Source organism: Moschus berezovskii, chromosome 4 (assembly GCF_049115385.1).
Source record: "Moschus berezovskii isolate FMDL1 chromosome 4, NW_MosBer_1.0, whole genome shotgun sequence".
NCBI classification, from domain to species: domain Eukaryota; kingdom Metazoa; phylum Chordata; class Mammalia; order Artiodactyla; family Moschidae; genus Moschus; species Moschus berezovskii.
In genome coordinates, this window is record NC_142463.1 from 119,208,898 (window position 1) to 119,226,247 (window position 17,350).

The 17,350-nt window shown below is 40.0% G+C and overlaps 1 pseudogene; it reads right to left on the reverse strand.

The window, feature by feature from the left end:
• Positions 1–12,555: 12,555 nt before the first annotated feature.
• LOC129540460 (large ribosomal subunit protein eL15 pseudogene) lies at positions 12,556–13,132 on the reverse strand (annotated as a pseudogene).
• Positions 13,133–17,350: the final 4,218 nt, after the last annotated feature.

Here is a 17,350-nt window from a genome sequence, read left to right on the forward strand (position 1 = left end):
ATTAAAAATCAGAGACATTACTTTGCCAACAAAGGTCCATCTAGTCAAAGCTATGGTTTTCCCCGTAGTCATGTATGGATGTGGGAGTTGGACTATGAAGAAAGCTGAGAGCTGAAGAATTGATGCTTTTGAACCATGGTGTTGGAGAAGACTCTTGAGAGTCTATTGAACTGCAAGGAGGTCAAACCAGTCAATCCTAAAGGAAATCAGTCCTGAATATTCATTGGAAGGACTGATGCTGAAGCTTCAATACTTTGGCCACCTGATGTGAAGAACTGACTCATTTGAAAAGACGTTGATGCTAGGAAAGATTGAAGGCAGGACAAGAAGGGGACGACAGAGGATAAGATGGTTGGATGGCATCCCTGACTTGAGGACATGAGTTTGAGCAAGTTCCAGGTTTGGTGATGGACAGGAAGCCTGGCGTGCTGCAGTCCATGGGGTCACAAAGAGTCAGATACGACTGAGTGAATGAACTGAACTGAAGCGAAGCTCATGTTTCAATTCCAGATCTGCGACTTTGAACAAGTGACTTAAACGTAGCCTCTTTTGTAGCCTAGGAAACTAAATAACAGTAAAGTAAAATAATGCCCATCATATTTTTGGAGTACTAGGTGGAATGAATGAGCCAGAACACTGAAGACTCGTGAACAGTGCCCAGCACACTACTGTAAGTATCCGCAGATGTTGGCACCTTACCATTAAAGGAAGCATGCTCTTTAGGGGAAACTAAGAGATGTAATATTTCTTTCATATAATTATTTTCACATATAAAATCTTACATATTTTATACTAGGTCCCTGGGCAGATGGAGTTTCAACTGTTCACAGTGTAAGACAGTGTGAATGACACTACTGCAAATTCAGTCGGAGTGTCAATCTGCTGACAGTAACTGTTTCCTTTTGACATTTTTCAAAACCAGGACACCATCTTAAATGTTCCAAGTGTGAGAAAGAACTCCTCAAAGAGAGTCTAAGCTTTAAAAAATGGATCTGCATCTGGAATCAGTTCTGTGAACATCACATTTTATGATACAAATATCTCCTGGGATCTCTGCGTCACCAACTCTTTTAAAAATAATGGAACTCTATAATGGAGAAAACATTGTTCTATAAAACATAAAACTTGGCTGTCAAAAAAAGGGAGAAAAAAGAAATGGGTGAAAGATTTAATAACTGAGTCTTATGACTAGATACAAATATTCAGCCTTTGAGGGATATTATGCTTGATTTAAGTGGGTTGATAAGGATACTGCCAGAGGTCAAATGACCAGATGACCACAGGAAAACTCTGCTATCAAATCAGATAGTTTGTGAGAGGCAAGCTCTTTTATGCCTAGCTCTTAGGACACTGGTTCAGCCAGAACCTGCCAACATCAGCTTATGTGGTAAAGATCAAAATCATTAAAATTATAAACATTTTAATGATAAATTATATAAAATCATATAAATATATAAAATTATATTATAAATTATAAAAATTATTATTTAAAAAGTACCATGAAAACTGAAGATAGCCATTTGATAGAATCTCTTGCCAAATTGTTGTGAATAAAATCAGCCTATCAACCTTCAGTCTTTCCCAAGGATATATGTTTCAACACAGTTTACTCTTCTCAGTTCAGCTCAGTTCAGTAGCTCAGTCTTGTCCGACTCTTTGTGACCCCATAGACTGCCGCACGCCAGGCTTCCCTGTCCATCACCGCCTCCCAGAGCTTGCTCAAACTCATGTCCATTGAGTCAGTGATGCCATTTAACCATCTCATCCTCCGTCATCCCAGATTTACTATCCAGATTTATAAAGGATTTTCTAATGAAATAAAAAATAAGAGAGAAAGGGGTGGGGGAGAGATAGAGACAGAACGAATGTGTCCCTCCCTAAAACCCAAAATCTTGTGACTTATTCTGCAGTCAGGTCAGTCGCTGTAGGTGATGCTTGATGACCTTTCAGACGAGTCCTGTGTAAATACATTGTGATGACTTCGTAGATGGATGTCAAAATATCAAAACTACTGTTTAAAATTTCTTACTTCTAGGCAATGGCCATTCTGATTCTGGCCTTTAAACAAGCCTGCCCCATCTGCAAACTTACTGTAACAGTAGGCTGCATTTGCCAGCACACCTGACCACTGTTGTATGCATCACTTCTTTTTGACCTGTGTTACACTGCAGTCATTTCTAAAGACTCTAAAGTTCTGGTCTTCTGATGCATGGCCATTGAAGAATACCCCCTTTTCTTCTGATAACGTATTCTCTATTTGTACTCTGCCTCTATGGGCTTATGGTTCATATGCAATTTTTCTGATGCTTGGACTTCATTTTTTTCCATTAGATTTTAGGTGAGTCTAATCCTTTGACTTTCAGTTTTCACTGTAATTTAATATTTATCCCTGCTGTGTCCCAGCCGACCAGAATTCAATGTCTAAAGGGTGGTTAGGCCAGTCTTGACCCTTTTAAGAGAGGAATTTAAAAAATGGGCCACTATTCAGACAGACATCTAGAAAATCCTGTCTTGTAAGCAATACTAAATTGGACCTTGACAGAGTTTTAGAAATGAGGGATAGAATAGAAACAGTCTGTTTAGTGCCCCCTCCCTTCATTTAGTTTACTGGTTGAGTTGAAGTAATTGCAGTCAGATAACAAGACCTTTATCACAGCACAATGACATAGGAATAGAGAGGTTTATTCAGACCAGTGTTAATATTTAGACATCAGAAGCATGAAATATTTACCTAAATTACTGAGAATTAAACATAGATGTAGCATAGTCTACCTGAGTCGAAACAAATAGACAAACTGATATCTGAAAACAATGTTTTAGATACTATATTGGAAAGGCTGAGGTTCAAACTCTGATGATGATGCTAAAAAAGACTTTAGATGAAGGCCATGGAAATGTACTTACCAAAAGCAGTGTCTAAAGAAATCAGGCTGCTTTTTGGAACCCTTACTGAGGACATTAAAAAAGAGTTTTACTAATGAGAAGTGACTGCTCTGTGGTTAATCATGTTAAAGAAATGTTCCACATAATCACTGTGAAATTTAATGTTGGTAAATAAGCTGCTTAATATTTATTTAAATAATTTTGTAAATGAAGAGGAATAAGAAATCAGACATTGGGTTATGATGAAAAGATTTGCTCTGAGAAGCCACTCACTTCAGAGGGCCAGCATCTAATCGCAGAGGTTCCAGGAGCTGTTGTAAGTTCAAGGTATAGTTTCAGTTATCCAGATCACATTAGGAATTTGATGTGGATAAATCAGGGTGTGTAATTCATGTATAAATGCTATTCATTTGCTGGAAAAATATAAAGGGAAGATTGGAGTTCATACATTTGCATTCTCTTTGAGGTGTTTCTGAAGGTCGTGTGTCTTCCTTAAGCATAGTATTCTTGAAGATGGGGAGCTCTTTAAAGTGACTCCTTTGATTTTTGGAGAAGAATCAGAAGCATCTTACAACTTTCTCTAGCAATCAAAGCCCTGGATGATGACTTTGAAGGCACTAGCTAGTGGAAATCTTATTACTCACCCTGATCATGAGCGAAGAACTGTGCCTCCCATTTCCAACTGGGTAAAGTCTGGGAAAGCATCTGGGTAATAGAAACTTTTAGGAAGTTCCCACCATCATTTTCTGTTAGTTGGGTGCATAGATGATAAATATAAGTAATCACATATTATCATGCTTTGATAATGGAAAATATACATTATATATTCCATAGTGGAAAATAATTCTTAATATATGAGAAAGCCCAATTCATGTAAGCATGGAATTGCCAAGAGACTTGTGAATACTGTTATTCTTGCCTGGAGCATCCCACGGACAGGAGCCTGGCAGGTTACAGTCAATGGGGTGGCAAGAAGTCAGACATGACTGAGGTGACTTAGCACAGCAGATTGAAACTATAATATTTAAAGAGTTTCCATAGAGAAAAGGCCTACAGATTTAGTAAACAGTCTTTGAAAACCACGGAGACTGGAAGGGTTTCTCTTGTGCAAAAAGACACTAAGAGATTATGATGAGGTAACCATTTTTGCAACTGATTGGGGGACTACCTTGTGTCTATAGTTTTATTTACATTATCTTAGTCTTTCAAATTAACCTACAAAGAGGTTCTTATTTCATTTTATACGTGAGGAAACTAGGAAATAGGAAGTTATATAATTTATCTATTTACAGAGCCAGCAAATTGTCAGAGTTGAGATTTAAATCCGGATCTATCTGACCCATTAGCCTATAATTTTTCCAGTGTGCAAAATAAACTGATGTTTATCAGGTAAACGAATAATGTTATACCCGTTTCCTTCTGCTAATGTGTGAATGGTGGATTCCAAAGGACACACCAGAGATGGCTGAATTGCCAAGGGGCCTCTTCAGAAGGTGTGCTGGACCTGAGTATTAGAAATGTATTCATTCATCACATATGTTTTGAGGCCCCTCCGTTTCATGACATAATATGAAGTTTGACAAGTGATACAAAGGTGACTGCATCTGCAACTCAAATAGTGCATGCAAGACTAAAGTTTAAAATGTAAAAATGACCTAAGAGCAAAGATTCAGGAAAGACGAGGATGATGAACAAGAGCACTGTGGGGGGCGGGGTGGCTTGTGCTATCTGCGCGTTGGAGTGAAGATGATGATCTTTTAATCTGAAAGGCAGAGGCTGGGACAGGCACAAGGACATCAGATTAGGACTCAGTTGACCCTTTGATTGCATAATTCTGAGTAAATAATTCAATATATTTGAGGTTTCAACTTCCTCTTTTGTGGGAATCCTGGGAAAACCTTTTCCGTGCCTTGGTTTCCTTATTTGTGATATAAGATTAATTGTACAGACTTTGCCTATCTCAGACCATTGTTTTAAGCATCAATTTGAGACACTCACAGAGTTTTTAAGTTCTATACAAATGAATCATCAACTTTATGAAATTAGAATTAGTCCTTAGAGACCATCAAATATGATTGGAAGACATGAGAAACACACAAATTCAACATTTGATCCAGCAGCCTCCAATCAGAAGGATACAAATGAGGGGCCAAGATAGTTCAGGTGGGAATTCAGCTGGAAACTGAAGGTGGTCATTTGCTTATAGATAGACACAGCAATGCTCTCTAAACCACAAAAGGATCAGTAGCATGATACAGGTCAACTTGAAACGTCCATACGATAATAACATTATAGGTTACTGACTGATGCTGACTCATTTAATCTGGATGTAAAGTGGCAAATTTATTATGAGGTTTCTGAAAAGGAAAATCAGGGTTTAAATGATTACCTGATTTTGACCCTTTTTTTTTTTTTTCCTTCTGTGCAAGGAGAAAAGTGTGGGAAGTGACCTATCAGTTGTTATAGGAGGGAGGTGGTATTTGGTGAAAGAAGATCAGTGCTGTGTTTTGACATTTAAACCCCAATGAGACCTATGGCAACCACAGAGGGATGAGCACTCTGATTACTGTCTTGTCATTGCTTTCTGGAGGCACTTATATTACAGTGCCTCCCATACCCTTTACTATCCAGCACCCCGTTAACTGGACAGCTTCTGTTGACAAACACTCCCCAATCAGAGAAATAACTCCATGTTAACTGAGGCTCATAAAGATGATGCACTGGCCTCATAATATGATTCTAAAGCCACTTATGCATCATCAAAGTGTGGTGAATTATGTTCAGAAAAAATTTTATGCCCCAAATATTTTATGTTCTGTATATCTTACAATAGGTAGATTGTCTCAATTGTGAGTTTTTGATTGTCAGAACATGTGATTAGTGAGAATGCTTTTTTCCCTATGCTGAATAGAAGTTACTGTCTTACTGATTTGGTGATGTCACGGGTTGGTGAAAATTCAAATTGGATCACATTCCTGAGGTCACAAATTTTAAGCTAAATGTTGTCCATGAGGTGAAACTCAGGATATAAAGGGAGAAGAGAGATTCTGCAAGTAGTTGGAATAAATAGTGGACAATTCAGATTTATCTGTCACCTACCTATTGTTATTCACACAACCTCATTGTTAAGCATCTTGAGAACTCAGTGACGCTGGAGAAAGCAGAATGTAAACTGGTAACTTAAGAGCCCAGGACCAGGGGAAGGAATTGGTTGAAGTGGTCTTTTTTTTGTTTGTTTATTTATTTATTTAGGTTGTGCTGGGTCTTCATTGCTGCACGTGGGCTTTCTCTAGTTGGAGCGAGTAGAGGCTACTCTTCCTTGTGGTCCATGGATTCTAGGAGCACAGGCTTCAGTAGCTGCAGCACAAGAGTTCAATAGTTGTGGCACATGGGCTTTTCTGCTCCATGGCATGTGGAGTCTTCCCAGACTGAGGTTTTGGCCTGCGTCCTCTGCATTGACAAGCAGATTCTTATCCACTGTACCACCGAAGAAGTCCTGAGGTGGCCATTAGTCCACATCTCAATATCCAAGTAGCCATAACACTGCTCCATAAGGAGGTCCAATTCCTGCTGCAATGGCAGCAGAAATCTCACTTAAAAGACTCTTTAGGATGCTTAGTAGTATTGTGATTATGTGGAGAAGAATGTCAGTCAAAATTTGTGGTGTGGACAGCTGGGACTCAGAGTGCAGCAGAAATTCAGAGCCACCAAGAGACACAGGAATTCAGGCCAGCTGTCTGTCTCAGAGGGGAACTGTACTGCAATCAGCACACCAGAGCAGAAGCCTGACTCTAAACAGGGGTTAAGAGGAGAGAAGTTAGAGGATAAAGCTGGAGCTTAGAAGACACGAGGGTGTCTGGGCCATCATTGGCACACAGATACCAATTGTCAGGCAGATATGTTGCTGTTACTCATGAGGAAGTATCAGATTTCCTCCTACATTTGGGGGCTATGTGGACAGGCTTCTGATCTTTATATCTGTAGGGAAGTCAGGGTTTTGGTTGTGAGGGTGACATTGACATTTTTCTACTGCTATTCTGCCACCTACCAACTTTCTGTTCTGGTAAAGTTCTCACAGAGAGAAAGGATGTGAGGTGGGTGGGCAGCCAGTCATTATAGACATTGTCACATTTTGAGGTTCTTCAAAAGAACTTTTTCTAATGAAAAGTTTTGGCTGAAAAAAATCCATTTTGAACCTTTAGAGATGTTACAGAGGGAATGGATAGCTAGGAGATAATGCTGTAGTAGAACAGTTCCTGAAGGATTTTTGTTGTTGCAAATGTAAAAATAGAACAAATTTAACCAAACTGGATGACTAAGAGGAAAAAAATCAGTGCCTCATAGCCACTCATATTTTTGCTTCTATTTTAGAATTACCATGTTAGATCTATTCCCATGACAGGCTGACTTCTAAAATTTAAGAATTTTCTAGGATAAGGGTTTATTCTGAACATTCATCTTCATCAAGATGGGTAGTTTAAAACTTTCAATTTTGTCATGGTTTTAAAACTGTATGTGGAAGCCTTTGTCTCTTTCCATTGAACTGGGTGAGAAGGGAAATCTGATCTGATTGTGGCAGAAATAGCACCTTTTGGCTTCTGAGACTTGGGTAGAAAAGGCCACATAACTCTTGGTGGTTTCTTTGGGGAGATTCTAAGACCTTTTGGCTGCCACGTAAGAAGTCCAGCCCCCCTGAGGCCAGAATGTATAGAGAGCACACAGAATAATCACATGTACAGAGAGATGCTCAAGGAGCCCCAGCAATTCCAGTCACAGCTGTTTTGAGTCGTCCTAGCCCAAGCACCAGACATGTGAATAAAGAAATATTTGGATCCACCAAAGTCACTATTCCACTGCAAACTCTTTGAAGACCGTGAGGAAGATTTGCCTCACTGTCTTAGTCCATTTGGGCTGCCTAAAAAAAAGTACCATCAACTGGGTAGTCTACAAACAATACAAATATATTTTTCACAGTTCTAGAGGCTGGAAAGTCCAAGATTATTGTTCCAACAGATCCAGTGTCTGCTGAGAACACTGCTTCCTCAGAGATAGTCATCTTTTCACTGTAACCTCACATAACATGATGGAAGGAGCAATGGAGCTTTCTTGAGTCTCTTTTAGAAGGGCCTTAATTACATTTATGGGGCTCCACCTTCATAACCCAATCACCCCCAAATGTCCCACCTCTTAATATTATCACATTGGGATTAGGGTTTCAACATATGAATTTGGGGGGCCGACACAAACATCCAATCTGTAACACTCACCTGAGCCCAGTCAATTTCCAGATTCACACACACACACAAATGAAAGTTGTACTGTTTTATGTCATTCTTTTAGGTGAGTCATCACCTGGCAATGGACAACCAGAACACAACTTTATGAACATTTCTATGGCATCTGTTTTCTGTTGGAGGGCAGGGGATAAGGGCAGGAGTGGTGGTGAGAGGCATAGTCACTGAGTCTGATGGGATGGCTAAACAGGATGAGGTGGAAGTTGCTCCTTATGCCTTACTGCAACAATAGTTCTGCTCTTCCTACTTACTATAATTTCACACTGTCCCTTAAACCTCCCCCTTTCCTCCTTGTGCTCCCTGCACCCCTTTGCAGAATACATATGTAGCTTCTTACAAGATTCCCTGACTTTCTTAAGAAAGAAATTTGGTTGAGGCCAGAGTGGTATAAATATGCCCCCTCTTGCCTAGTCCTAAAAACTTTTAGTGCCTGGTCCTAAACACTTTTTATGTGACACTTGGATACTATCTTTCAGCAGTGATCTTGGAGGCCACATGTTTCATAAGTTGTAGGAGGACAACTTAGCCTTCATTGATTGTGACATGAGGAAGAAATAAACTTTTATTAAACCACTGAGATGCTGAGTACCAAGGTTATTTGTCCAGTAGTCAGTGAGCATTACCTTAACTTATATAGAATCCTTTGACCTGACTTCCTTTCTGTTGGCATGGAAGGCACCTACGGGGAGAAGTCCTTTCTTTTCTTTTTTTTTTAAAAGAAATATTTATTTACTTTATTTGGCTGTGCTGGGTCTTAGCTGTGCCATGCAAGATTTAGTTCCCTGACCAGGGATTGAACTTGGGTCTTCTGCACTGGGAGCATGGAGTTTTAACCACTGGACTGTCAGAGAAGTCCTGGGGAGCAGTCCTTTCTGTGAGTATCTCACAAAACCTCAGCACATCCTCTCATTCATTTCTTCCACCAGTTTTACTGAGATATAATTAATATACAGCATTGCATTGTTAAGGTGTAGAGCATCATGATTTGACTGCACTCACTTATTTCCGACCCTTCTGTCCAGGATATAGAAGATGCTCAAAGAGGCAGAACCCCCTTGGTACTCTGAGCTCTATTCCCTGTTACACTCACCTCAGTCTTAAAAAATCAAATGTTTCTAATCTTTGCTAAGAGAACTTGGTGATTATGTTTCCTTGTCATTGGGGCCAATGGTTTACAGACAGGAGATCAAAATACTGTTTTTCATAACTGAATTTTCTCTCCTAAAGAAATCACATTAATAAACTTCCAAAGCAGGTGACATAAGAGTAGGGGAAGAAATGTACAGAAAACTATCAATTCCCCCCCACCTCCCAAGGAAGACTGTTTTTTTTTTCAAAGATACTGTTTACTGTGAGTCACATTAAAATATATTTTTCTACAGATAAGTCAACTTCTCCATTGAAAGCCAATTCTAGGAAGAATGAGTCAGTCCAGAAAATAAAACAGTGGTGTAAAGTCAAGCTATAATCCGGCTTTTCAGTTGAAGCATTCTCAAGAGTTGTGCATTTTCCAGCCGTCCCTCTCCAGTGAAAAGGGAAAGAGATAAAATATTACTCTCAAATTCTCTTCTAATTCGCATAGTCATTATCTCTTTCCTGGTTGCTCTGTATTTTTCTCTCCACCACACAAACACATGAGTATTCCGCCAGCACATGAGGATAATGGCCATCTTAGACCATTGAGAGATGCTCAAAGGTGATGGGGGAGGGGAAGAGGGCTCGACTACCCTTTGCCCCAGGAGGGAGCTCTTCCGGCCAGAAGCTAATAGCCCAACACCGCCCCACAGGTCATTTGATCCCACAGTTAAGGGAGAAAAAAAATTGCTGGCACCGGAGATAAAAGGGATATAATGAAAATGTAAACGAAAAACTTTATACCAGGCATGGCCTGACAGAGGGAAGATTGATATCCCATGATGCTTTGTCTTGATGAGACAATGAAAAATAACCACCACAGCAGCTGTGTCAATATCAGACTTGGTAATGCACCACTGGCTGTGGGTTTTTATTTAATCCGCTTTGCTTTAAGATGATAACGGTTGTTACTTTTCAGTGCCTGTCTGTCAGCGCCCAGCATTGCAATATTCCTCCGCAGCTCTGCGAGCGGGTTTCATTTATTTTAAAATACCATTTCACACACTGCTGACTTTTAACAGTGTTCTGTGTGAGTTTGTGAGATTGAATAGTGACAGAAACAACACTTTTTATGAGAATACAGAATATTAAAAACGGGGCACAATATACAGATGGCAGTTTTCACTACAGCTTGTTTTTTTCCCCCTTGCTTCTGCTACTGAGCTTTCCCACTGAATGCATTTGTAGTAACACCATAAATGTCACTTTCACTGACTGCCTTTTGGCATTTTATTTAAATGGAATTCAACTCCGGCTTGCTCCTGCCACTGTTGCCGCCGCTGTTACCAACTTGTTTCAGGGTGGCCCCGTTTTACAGAACCATGCCATTGGCTTCATTCCTCGGGGTCCCAGATCGGAAATACAGGAATAGTGCTCAAACCCTCATGGCTAGGAGCTTAGATCTAAAGATTCCAAAAGAAAGACTTCACCAGCAGAGGTTACAGACGGGTTTGACCTTTGCAGCAACCAGTTAGTAAAAAGTACTTTTGAACTCTGAGAATACTTCTGACTGGGACATAAGTTACTTCCCTGTTGTGGGGGAAAGCCAGCATACACCAACGGTCTTCAGTGGAATGCCGCAGGAGAACAGAGGGACGGGCTCTGAGTGACGTATCGAGGTCTCGCGTCTATCAGCGCTGACTAGCAGTACTTCGGTCGGGACGTTTACCTGGGCCCTACATTCTCTCCACCGATCCTTATCTTGGCAGATACATGCTTATGCTGCTGGGCCTCTAGACATGTACCAGGGGTGGCATTTTGCTGCCAACACGATGTTGACATGTGCAAATTTCCCTTTCTCTCTTGCATGAAACATTGGTTGCTCCATCAATTCCAGACACAAAGTAGAATAGACAGTGGTGATGAAGCCTTTTTCCTGGGAGAACCTGCAACTTGGGGAAAGCTGGTTTCTTGTCTAGGCCAAATGAGGCTAGAAATGATCTGCTTAATCCAACCATGTAAATGCGTTCACATCTCTCAGGCTCAGGTCTGACTCAGAGCCCTAAGAGATTTCCAGCTGAGAGCTCAAATTTTCAGAAAATTGGAAATCTTTACCAAAAAAAAAAAAAAAAAAATTAAGCAGAAAATGCAATTGAAAGCCTCAGTCCTGGCCTGAAGACTGGTCTTCATGGACTTCTTATACAATATCGCTTAGATACAGGTAAAGATGGGTAGGTTTAAAAGCATTTTTGAAAACCTGACTAGTTTGTGAAGAAATTTGAAGGTCTGTCTTGTCTGTATCATCTCTTTTTGTCCTTTTTTTTTTTTTTAAATTAATTAATTAGACTGCACTGGGTTTTAGTTGTGGCATGCAAACTCTTAGTTGTGGCATGTGGGATCTAGTTCCCTGACTAGGGGTTGAACCCAGGCCCCCTGAATTGGGAGCATGAAATTTTAGCCACTGGATCACTAGGGAAGTCCCTCTTTAAGTCTTTTTAATTAGAAAAGTTGGAAGAGTTAGAAATGGAAGACTGGAGAGATCCCCATAAGATGAACTTTGGAATCTCTTTGTTATGAACTGTTCACATTTCAAATTAACTTCCATAAGGCTTTCAGAAGCGCCAAAGGAAAGGTAACAGGGCAACAAATTAGGCCTCAGAAATATTGAGATGGAGTTGGGAAATGAAGCTATTTAAGACTCCTGAAATAAAGGAGGAAAGAGAGAGAAAGGAGAAGTGGAGCCCAAGCAAGGACAACACTTTATACTCTGTGCGTTTCTGGTAGCACTAGCACAGGAGTCCGTCTCTTCAAACGTGCTGTCCGCCCGAGTGAGTCTAAGCAGTGCTTTCAAGTCAGGAATCGTGTGCGTCATTCTAAACTCCTCCTTGTTTGGCCATTGTCTCCTCCGATCAGTCACTAATTTCTGACAAGAGACCTTACTATGATTTAAATGCATCTATTTCTCTCTATTCTCGCTTCCGCCACATTAATTTGTATCATTGTTGATAAATCGGTGGTCTCCTTGTCCTCGTTTCCCCTTAAATCCATCCGTAATAAATGTTGCTGGAGTAATATTCTAAAACAACTATCTGGTGGTGACACTTCACCCTTCAAAACCTATGCACCGTTTCTCGCTGAGGTGACCTCATGAAGGCAGTTTTCTGAGTGCTTGAGCTCACTACCACCTATCCTTTACTTACTGTAAGCATCTCTCATTTGACTTGGCTTGTTTGTTGCCTTTTTTTTTGAATGCCCTAAACTGTTTATTAGGTAAGAAGTTAGAATTTTATAAACATTACTTCTATTAGCCATAGTGGTGGAGCTCAGGCTGGAGAGTAGTGCATCGTCTCCAGGCTGTCCGGGAAGAACCACCAATTTTGTACAGGGACAAGTGACCCTTTCCAAGACCAGGGCTCTTTCTGCCTGCTGATGTCAGCCTATGCTTGTGGACTGGTTTAGTGACCCACAGGGTGTCAGGGTTTCTTATGACAACTTTATGGAGTGGATCAATGGGAATAACCCCAAAGATTTGTACATAGACTCATCCCTAACACAGGAAGAATTCAGGCCCCACAGTGGCATCCAGCTTGCTCCTCGGCAACAGACTGAAGGCTTCGAGCAAACTTGAGCTGGTTGACCCCATGGTGGACAGGCTTGCATAGGTGGCACCCTTAGAAACTGGGCATTTGCAGCCACCATGGTGCACAGGAATCCAGTATATGACATGACCTTGCTTGGCCTTGTATCTCAGCCTGTTGGCTGGGTGGGGTGCAGTGCAGTGCAAGATGGAGAGCTGGCGGTACTGCCAGCAATGTACCCTGAGGACATCATGTCCACTGCTTCCTCTTTCTTAGTTCCTGGAGGTGTTTGTAAGTGTCCATCTGAGCTCACCTGATGGCTGCCGCCACATGGAAAGGCCATCGCCCTTTTAAAATCTCTCTTACATATGTCTTTTCTCCTGTCTTAGAATGTAAGGGATCACATTTCTGTTCTTTGGTGTCATCAACAATAGCTAGTTGGCTGTTGGATGCAGTGCCATAACCCCACTAAATGATTGGTAAATATTCATAGGGTTTGCTGAATATTTGTATCTGTCTAATGTGTAGCAGAGTTCCTATCCAGTTATCTAGGATAGATATTTTTGAAACTTAAGGTACTAGCTATGATGCAGAAGAAAAGCATCTCTACACTATGGATGGTCACCAGTATGATTTTCAGCCAAACTTACTGGGGAAAAGTCCCTGTATGAGAGTGGAGATGCCGGGGTTTGCCTAAAAAATCTTGGGTTAGAGATGGTATTTCTACTTCCAAATCCTTCTGCTCAACTACACTGACTTTTTAATTTTTTTGGATATGATTAGAATTGAGGCTAGTAATTCTTATCTAGGGCTGTTGACACATCTCTCCTACCATCTTAACTAGTGAGTCAGCAAAGTAGCTCTCTCTCCTGCGAAGGCAAAGTTACTTTTGGAAAGCTGAGCAAATCTCATCTCTCATTATTTTTTCCCCTACAGGTTCTTTATATTTTAGGTTTTGTCATTGAATGTGTATAATTTATTTAGACTGACAAGTTCATTTTTTAAATGGGAATACCTGTTATTTAAAAATTTCTGTGGATTTTGGCAGAGCCTTTTTGCTTTTTGTGATTTCTAGAAGCTCTCCTTGTAGTCTTTCTTCTCTCTGCCTGTGGTTTTTTTTTTTTCTGTATTTTGCAGCCTCTACCCACCTCACAAACATATATGACTTTTTCTTTGCAAGGTGGGGGGTGTGTCTCATAGTAATAGTTTTTAAAGATACTGTCCCTTTACATGATCTCCACTTAGGATCAAAAAGGAAAAAAAAAAAATTACTGGGGAGAGGAAAAATCAGCTAAAACAAGTTTATCTAAACAAAAATGCAGCCCAAATGGCTTTTCCTTTAGCTTCTATAAGAAATGTAAAACTAGAAGCTGAAAAAGGTCACAAAAGCCAAGTGTCTTCCAGGATGAGCCAGTGGGTCTTTCAGGAAGAGATACTAATTGTATTCTTCTCTAGGCTACTTCGACCTGCTTGACTGGCAGGAAGTCCAAGCTCTCTGTGACCTGAGAAGCAGCACCACGGTAAGGTTGTCACAAGCAGACCTATGAGTCAGCTCTTTCTCCAGAGACTTCCTACCAAGAAGTATTTCATTTTCAAGAGAAAGAGAAAAAATATCTCCCCTTCCTTATTCCCCCATCCTCCATGAGTAAAATAGTTTTTTAATTTCCAGGGCTTAAAATCAGAACTAATTTGAAAAAAATGTTTAGAAGGCCTTTCAACCCCTAAGCACACAAGATACAGACTTAGATTTTTTTTTTTTTAACCCCAGAGTTTTGCCCTCTGTTAATTCAAGGTGACAAGAACTGGTAGCATTTCATTCCCACTCCATCTCCCCATCCCACTTCCCACTCCAGACTCCAGAGTGAAGTTTCTGAATCTCTAGCCACATTAGATTTCCTAAAACTTATAATTTACTTAAACTAGCATTCTTTGGTATTATGGGTGACTGTATACTTCTTGTCATTTTGCTGTCTTCAAAGAGGACTTTGGTATCTGGCTAAAGCCTTCCTGGTTACCCCAAAAAACACCTAAAATATTGGAGAGATTCAGTGTCTTTGTTGATATCACATCCAGTGCCCCCAATATAATTCCTTGTCATGCTTGATTTTAATGTTTCTTACATCTATTTCCCTTCAGCACCCTGTAATCTTCTGTTTTCTGACCTAACCTCTGTCCTTCCTTATGTTTTTTCTGTTATTTACACTATACATCTTTGCTCTGCTCTAACTGTGATCTCTAATCCCTTGACTCCCCCTGTTCTCTGAGTCTGTCAGGACCCCTTCCCCTGCCTAACTTCTCCTCACTAGCAATCCGGGATAGTCACTATCCTAGGACTCCATGGGATCTTTTGGTTGGGACCCTAGAAATCCCTCACCCCGTGTTCTCTTGCCTCCTTCTCTCAGGGCTGCTCAAGAACCATGACACACTTTCCTTGTCCTCTTCCCTTCCCATCTTCCAAAACAGTTCTTTCAAGACTTCAGTTTTCCTTGCAAATTCCCTGTCTTCACAGCCAGCATTTCTTCCCAGAAGAAAATAGAAGGTGTTAGGCTTCTAACTTTGACCCATTTCTGGATGCTTATACTCTTGTGAAAATAACCACTACTTACATTCTAAGCACTCCCAAATCTATACTTTCATCTCAAGTTTGTTCCCTTCACTGATATTTAAGCTCATGAATCCAACTCCTTAATGAACATTTCCTGTTGACTGCTGTTCGTTTACCTTAAATTCAACAGAATCCACACTGAATCTAGTATATGCCTATTCTTAAACCCGAGATGTAATAGAAAGCTTCATTGTATATTCATATGATTTTGAATTAAATCAGAGAAGAGAACAACTAAATGATTTTAAAACTATCACAAAATAGAGTGAGAAGGACTTGTTGCTATTGCTCAGTTGCCCAGTTGTATCTGACTTAATGACCAGTTAAATAGGCAGGGATAGCCAGAAGTGTAGGATAATCTCTAGATATAATTTAAAGTGATTTGGTTTATATAGTTTTCCAATAGGAGAGAGAATAGAAAAGGGGGAATATATTTGAGAGTTTAAAAAATGAGGTCATTTCTGGACAAGTATAATTTGAATAAATATGATATTCAGAATGCAGGTAAGTAAATGAGTTTCGTTATTGTTCAGTCATGAAGTCATGTCAAACTCTCTGCAACCCTATGGACTGCAGCACATCAGGCTCTTCTGTCCTCTACTATCTCCTGAAGTTTGCTCAAACTCATGTCCATTGAGTTGGTGATGCTATCTAACCATCTCATCCTCTGCTGCCCCCTTCTCCTTTTGCCTTCAATCTTTCCCAGTATCAGGGTCTTTTCCAATGAGTGAGTTCTTCACATCAGGTGGCCAAAGTTTTGGAGGTTCAACTTTAGCATCAGTTCTTCCAATGAATATTCAAAGTTGGTTTCCTACACTGACTGGTTTGATCTTGCAGTCCAGGTGACTCTCAGGAGTCTTCTCCAGCACCACAATTCAAAAGCATTAATTCTTTGGCACTTAGTTTTCTTTATGGTCCAACTCTCACATCTGTACATGACTACTGCAAAAACCATAACTTTGACTATACAGACCTTTGTTTGCAAAATGATGTATCTGCTTTTTAATATGCTGTCTAGGTTTATCATAGCTTTCTTTCCAAGGAGCAAGCATCTTTTAATTTCATGCCTGCAGTACTGTCCACAGTGATTTTTATTTAAAAGAATTAAAAGTTAAAAATATATTTTGGAGTTATCAGTATAGCAGTGGTAGAAATTGTTGGGAGGAAAAGTGTTTTCTGGGAAGATTTTCAGTGAGAAAAGATCAAGAGGAAAATCCTAGGGGACATCATTGTTTAAAGATAAGTTGAAAAAGGAACCATAATATGAAGCTAAGGGGAATGTAGTAACATACAAGTAAGTTGGATAGTTTGAGGAAAAATAAGTGCTCAAAAGCATTGGTTGCCAAGAAGAAATTAACTATGATAAGAACTGCACCATGACTGTTGCACTTGGCATTATGGATGTTAGCAAGAATCATTTCAAGTGGAAGACAGATTTTTAAGGGATAAACAGGGGATGTAAACTCAAGTGGGAGACAGGAGCACACACATCATCATCTGTGGTGTAAAGCAGACTTATGGAGAGCTATAATACAGGTGTTGATGATGGGCTGTCGGAGGAGCAGGAAGAAGCACTTTCTGTGAGTTTGGAGACTGGGGAGGGTTCATGGAAAAGGTAATATTTCAGCATGATTTTTAAGGACAAGCAGGATTTTTAATCAATGTTATTGAAACATATTTTGCATATAATAAAATGTTCCCATTTTAAGTTTGCAGTTCAAGGAGTTTGACAAGTGTTTGTATTCATGTCACCACACCTCAGTCATTATATAGAACATTTCCAACATCCCAGGATATCTTGTCATGCCTGTATGCAGTCAATATTAGTCTCAGGGAACGCCTGCTTTTCTTTCAGTCACTGTAGATTAATTTTTCCTTGTCTATAATTCCACATAAATGAGATCATAGATATGCAT